This window comes from Balaenoptera acutorostrata, chromosome 16 (genome assembly GCF_949987535.1).
Source record: "Balaenoptera acutorostrata chromosome 16, mBalAcu1.1, whole genome shotgun sequence".
Classification (NCBI taxonomy): Eukaryota; Metazoa; Chordata; class Mammalia; order Artiodactyla; family Balaenopteridae; genus Balaenoptera; species Balaenoptera acutorostrata.
In genome coordinates this window covers 16874891-16880976 of record NC_080079.1, presented here as the reverse complement: position 1 = coordinate 16880976, position 6086 = coordinate 16874891, and positions in this window count along the sequence as shown.

Here is a 6086-nt window from a genome sequence, read left to right as displayed (position 1 = left end):
GCCCTATTGGACCTACTGTTTCTTTCTTTTTCTTTTCTTTTTTTTTTTTTTTTGGTAAAGCTAGATTGGAGTTAAGACTCTACTTTTTTCCAGTTTTATTGAGATATAATTGACATATAACATTGTATTAGTTTAAGGTATACTGTATAATGATTTTATATGTGTATATTGACCTACTGTTTCTACTTCTAGAAATTTATCCTACAGAAATACTCACACAAATACACAAAGATATCCGTAAAAAAAAATTGTTCACAGTAGCATTGTTTGTAACAACAACAACAAAAATCCTTTGGGAATTGCTTAATTATGATGATTTCATACAATTGAACATTCTGCAGATGTTCAAAGTTTTACATGACTGATTAGGAAAGATGTTCACAATATCTTAAGAATGAAAGAAGCAAGTTGCAGTACAGCAGGTATAACATCATCCCACATTTACAAAAATAAATGACTGGTGTTGGTGCATATAAAATTTTCCCAACCCTGGGCTTCCCTGGTGGTGCAGTAGTTGAGAATCCACCTGCCAATGCAGGGGGCACAGGTTCAAGTCCTGGTCCGGGAAGATCCCACATGCCGCAGAGCAACTAAGCCTGTGCGCCACAACTACTGAGCTTGCACTCTAGAGCCCACGAACCACAACTACTGAGCCCATGTGCCACAACTACTGAAGCCCGCACAGCTAGAGCCCGTGCTCCGCAGCAGGAGAGGCCACCTTAATGAGAGGCCTGCGCTCCGCGGCGAGGGGTAGCCCCTGCTTGCCGCAACTAGAGAAAGCCCACCCGCAGTGACGAGGACCCAACACGGCCAAAAATAAATAAATAAAATAAATAAATTAAAAAAAATTTTTTCCCAACCCTAAGTGGGGAGAGAAATCCCTCCCTCACAGGGGTTGTTATGATGTTGAAATGGATGATGTACAAACAGCCCCTGACACATTGCCTGATATGGAGTAAGCACTCAATAAAGGTTAGTTATACTGCCGCTGCTCAGACAATACCTTTTTTTGTCTAGAAGAACATACATCAAATTGTCAATAAGAATCATCTCTGAGAAGTATGATCACAGTTGGCCATTGGGGGGAGGCATTTCTATAATGTTTGAATTTTTCTCTCTCTTTTTTTTTAACTATGAGCACATGCCACATTTATAATGAAAAATAAATACAGGTGTGGTAAATAATATATATATTTAAACATATTTATATATTAAGCCTTCATAAGTAGAAACCAAGCCACCTTAGTGAAGCAAATTTAAAAAAACATCAAGGTAAAACTGTCTGGGAATCAACAATGCGGGTGGGTGCACTGCTTTGAAGCCCAGAGGTCCTTCTCCTGTTTTGCTCAGATGTCTAAGCTGAGATGGACGGACAAGCTGTAGCTCCCAGGCCCTTCAGGTCCGCATTGAGTGGAAGAAGAGCCTGAAGACTAAGGCACTGAAGCGTTTACGTGGCTCACGGAAGTGCTGGGAGAACACAGGGCTCCTGGCTCCCAGTCCATTCTCTTCCCTGTACAGTGAGGCTAGAGAGCCTGCTCCTGGCCCTCTCTTCATCCCAGAACCTTCCACCTGCAGCTGAACCATCTGGGATACTTGTTACGAAGATCCTGCTCTAGGGGCTTCTCCCACATGAGCGGTTTGTTCCCCAAAGGAAGTCTCAGGGCAGATTTCACGATCTCCCCCAACCCAAAGGTTCTGATTTGGTAGTTCTGTTGTGGGGCCCTGGAATCTGCCTTCTAACAACCAGGTGACTGGACTGCAGGTGGGCCAGGGAGCATTTCTGGGGAGCCTCACCACCCCCCCCCGGGTAACGGGGAGAGGCCGGTGTATCTTCTGAGAAGCTGCAGGACGCGGAATATGCACGAGGGTGATTTTGAGAGGAAAAGGCCCTTCGTTTTCAATAGTCCTGGAAGAGGCTGATGACAACCACCCCTCCATTCCCCCTCCAGAAAAGAACCCTGTTCCTGAGCACAGAAGCCTGGTTTCCAGTCTGCTCTCTGCCACTGGGGAGTGTCATAGCCAGGGCTGGGAAGAAGCAACCTGTCCGGACTCCGTGTGCCCGCACGCCATTGGGCGGGAGAGGGGCAGAAGCGTTGGGATGGAGAGCAACGTGGCGTGGGACTGCAGGCTGCTCCTCCTCAGCCAGTTTCATTCCTCTGCATCTCCCCCTTCCCCGAGCAGTAAGCCAGCAATTTCCCCCACGATTTATTTAAGCTAGGTCCGGCCCAGTGACGGCTCTTCTTCCTCCTAACAACGGTAGTGGCCCCAAGGAGAGCTGGTGACTGAACTGGTCCAGAAATCTGCTAACCGAGGCATTTGTCCCAGACCCAGCTTTTTGTTACTCGGCCAAGAGAACTGTAGGACAGCCTGCTGAGAGATGGGGGCAAGTCTCGAGGCCAAGGCGAAAAGGACATGTGCCTCATAGACAGGTAATTCATCAGAGCAGAGAGGGTAGGATAGACCCTCCTCCCACTGTGCACCCCCGACCACACCCACACCCATCCTCGGTGCAGAGAGTCATCTGTGACCTTCCCCTTCCAGAGTTGCCCTTGTTGTTCATTCCAGCCCGATTCCAGATGGATGAACATGAGTGAAGGTGGAGCTGGGGGCTGCAGAGTGATGAACTGTCCCTGCAAGAGATAGCCCTGTTCTGGGCATATTTCTGGAGGAAAGGAGGTAACGAGAATGGATTATAAGCTAGTCTTGGCCATCATATAACCTAGGCCTGAATCTGGTGCACTTCAGTCTTGCTGGGGAAGAAACCAGAGCTGGCAATGTGAAGAGAATTACCTGGGCTCCCCAGCTCGGAGTGGCACCTCCAGCTTCCAGGTTGACATCTTTTCTGCCCTTGCTCAACTTTCCAACAGGGCATTTGGCGCTGCCACCTCTCAGCCACTCCCTCTTCCTAATGGCTGCATCATGCCTCCAGGACAGGCCTCAGAGGGTGTCTGTATCTTTCCACTTTGTTCTTTCTGCTGAGGACACAAACTATTCGGAGTGAAATCTGAATAGCAGCTGGTAAGATATGCAATGAACATGCAGGGCCAAATACATCTATCCTGACTCAAAGCTGCTGACATATTAGCATGGATTCCAGAAAGGCACTTACCTAGATGTGTGTGCGTTTGTGTGCATGTTGATGGGTTGGGGGGTGGTGGAGAAGACAGGTGGGGGCAACAATAATTCTTTAATCGGCTGAGAAGTTGAAGCACTCAGTCTCCCCACTCCTACCCGTTTCTCTTCAGGGCTTGTGCCAAGTACTTTCCCTTGGGATGAGAAGGAGGATTTAAACTATCATAAACAGGCCCAAAGGGAGAGGGCTTTCAGATTCAGAAGCTGGATTAACTTAGATTTCTTTCCTGAAGTTGAATACACAGACATGCAGGAAATTTGTTTTATTGAAAAATCTCTTTAAAACATCTGAGTTGACGAAGTCTTTGTCTAATGATCAAGAATCTGGAAGGACCTCCGGAGCCATTCTCAATATCAACTCTGGCTAGATGGTTCTGAAAACCTAAGGGTTTAAGTGAACTTTGCACTCACAGGACTGGACTCTGGAGCTGGGCTGCCCAATTCAGTAGCCACTAGCCACATGTGACTTAAATTTTTAAACTAATTAAAATTAAATAAAATTTAAAATCTGGTTTTTCAGTTGTACTAGCCACACTGGAATTGTTCGGTAGCCGTATGATGGTGAGTGGCTACAGTATTGGACAGCACAGATGTAGAATATTTTCATCATTGCAGAAAGTTCTAGTGTACAGCCCTGCTCTAGAATGTTAAACCCCTCAGAGGGGAACAATTCACATCTGCCTTGCTCACTACCATATTCCTAGCACGTAAATACATTGCACTGCTCATGACAAGGGCTAATAAATACATGTTAAAAGAAGGAATCACTAAATGTGGGGTTAAATACCAATTCACAAGCATTATTCTATTTTGTTAATGGTTTCAAATAAAATATTCATATCAATGATTTTTATAACTTTTTTTTCTTTTGGTGTGGGGTCAGATCCAATTAATTTAAAAGCCAAACTGTGAGCCTTTTTAATATAAGCTGTTTTCTCAACAATTAACAGGTTTTTATGGACTAGTCAATATTGACTTGGGAGCTCTCCTGGGGACACAAAAGATATGCAAGATCTAAAACTCTTTAACAAGAGCTTATGACATAGTAAAAAAAGAGGAAAATGACCAAACCGTGATCTCTTGTTTACATGATGTCATTTGAGAAGTCACTCTCCTATAGTTTAAATTTTAAATTATGTTCATCATAATCTTTCTGAAATTTGTTAACACTCTCTTGCCTTCTTAAACTCTTCTTACTCAGGGTCATGGTGATGGGCATTATTTTACCATATTCTAAGTATTTTCTAAGAAGTACTGGGACATGGAAGACATTTACATACACACACACACACACACACACACACACACACACACACACATCTGGTCTAACGTGTCATTTAAGGCCAGTGTTTCCTTACCGATTTTCTGTCCGAATGACCTGTCCATTGTTACAAGTAGGGTTTTACTTTTTAGTTTTATTTTTTAATTTTTTTAATTTAATTTTTTAAATTGAAGTGTAGTTGATTTACAGTGTTGTGCCAATCTCTTATTTGTTCTTATACCAAATGATCCTGGACTGCTTTTGTTTATGCCATGGGCTGGGGAGGCAGATGGTGCTCGTGTACTCATTGTACATACATTAAGGGTTAATACGCTATGAGTGTGTGTATAAGAGGTTTTATGAGGAGAGCCCATTAGTTGCTAGTACAGGGGTTCTGTGACTTTAATTTGGGGTGCTCAGTTATCTTGATGGTGGTAGTGGAGGTATTGTTATTTGCCTGCCTCTTAGTTCTCAAGTGTGTCCTGGAAAAATGAATGGGGGAACAAAGTAAAATTACTCTATAAGAAAAACTAGAGGACAATTAATTACCAAACTGCATGGTGACAGAAGAAAGAGACGGTGATGGAATGGAGTACAATCATGACTAGCATTCAGTGAGCTGAGCGTACACACGCTAGTGAATCCTACAACAGCCTTGTAAAACCAGGACTGTCACTGCCCCCCTTTTTGTACGGGAAGCCAAAGCACAGTGAAGCTGAATAACTTGCTCAAGGCTATGGCTGATACATGACAGAGCCAGACTTTAAACCAGACTGGTTGGCTTTGGAGGCCACAAGTCTAACTCTACATCACACTGAAAGCTTCTTGGAGGAGGAAGGAACTTGAGCTCTGCAAGAGGATAATCCACAGGCAGCAGTGACACAGGCAGGAGCGAGCAGGGAGCATACTGTCCAAGTGCAGACAAGGAATGTGTGGAATGACTCAGATTTTTTGTACATCTCTGATTTCGATAATATCCGCTCCTTGACTGGGCCTCTCGCCCAGGAGAACCATGAAAGTCGGCACCTTCTGTTCCAGGAACCAGGGGAACTCTATGGAGGCTCCTAGTATGACTGGTTAGCAGGTTTCCTACCCCTCCTTTTAGATGGCCATCTGGCTCCACATAACATGCACTTTAACAAGCAATGCACAGCTCCAATGACAAAGGCATTAGGCTAGAACTCGGGACAGGAGATGAGTAATAAAGCATCTTTGACTTTGCAAACCTTTTCATCAAGTAGGAGTAATAGGAACACCTGCATAGAAAACTACAAGGCAAATCTGAGAGCCCTAAATCCTTTGTTAAAGTACGAATTCAGAGTTAAATGAGTAAAAGACTTAAAGGTGAATCCTAGTTGGTTGGTTTGGGGACAGCCTCATAGGAAGGGTGATTATTCATTTATTTATTTATTTACTTAGTTAGTTAGTTAGTTATTGCGTGGTGTGAGGGGTGAAATTTTACCTATGGAAGAATGAATAAAGTTTACGTGATTCTCTAGAACAGGCCAAATCACCAGTGCACAGACATCAGAATGTAACTGCCAGGACCAAAGAAATTCTCAAGGCCCTATAGCTCTCCTTCCTTAACTCTTACACCATCTCAGCCCTTTGAAATGTCACCAACTGGCACTTCTTAAGCACATCTTGGGTTCAGAGAATTGTGCCAAGCACTAGTGATATCAACAGAAATAAA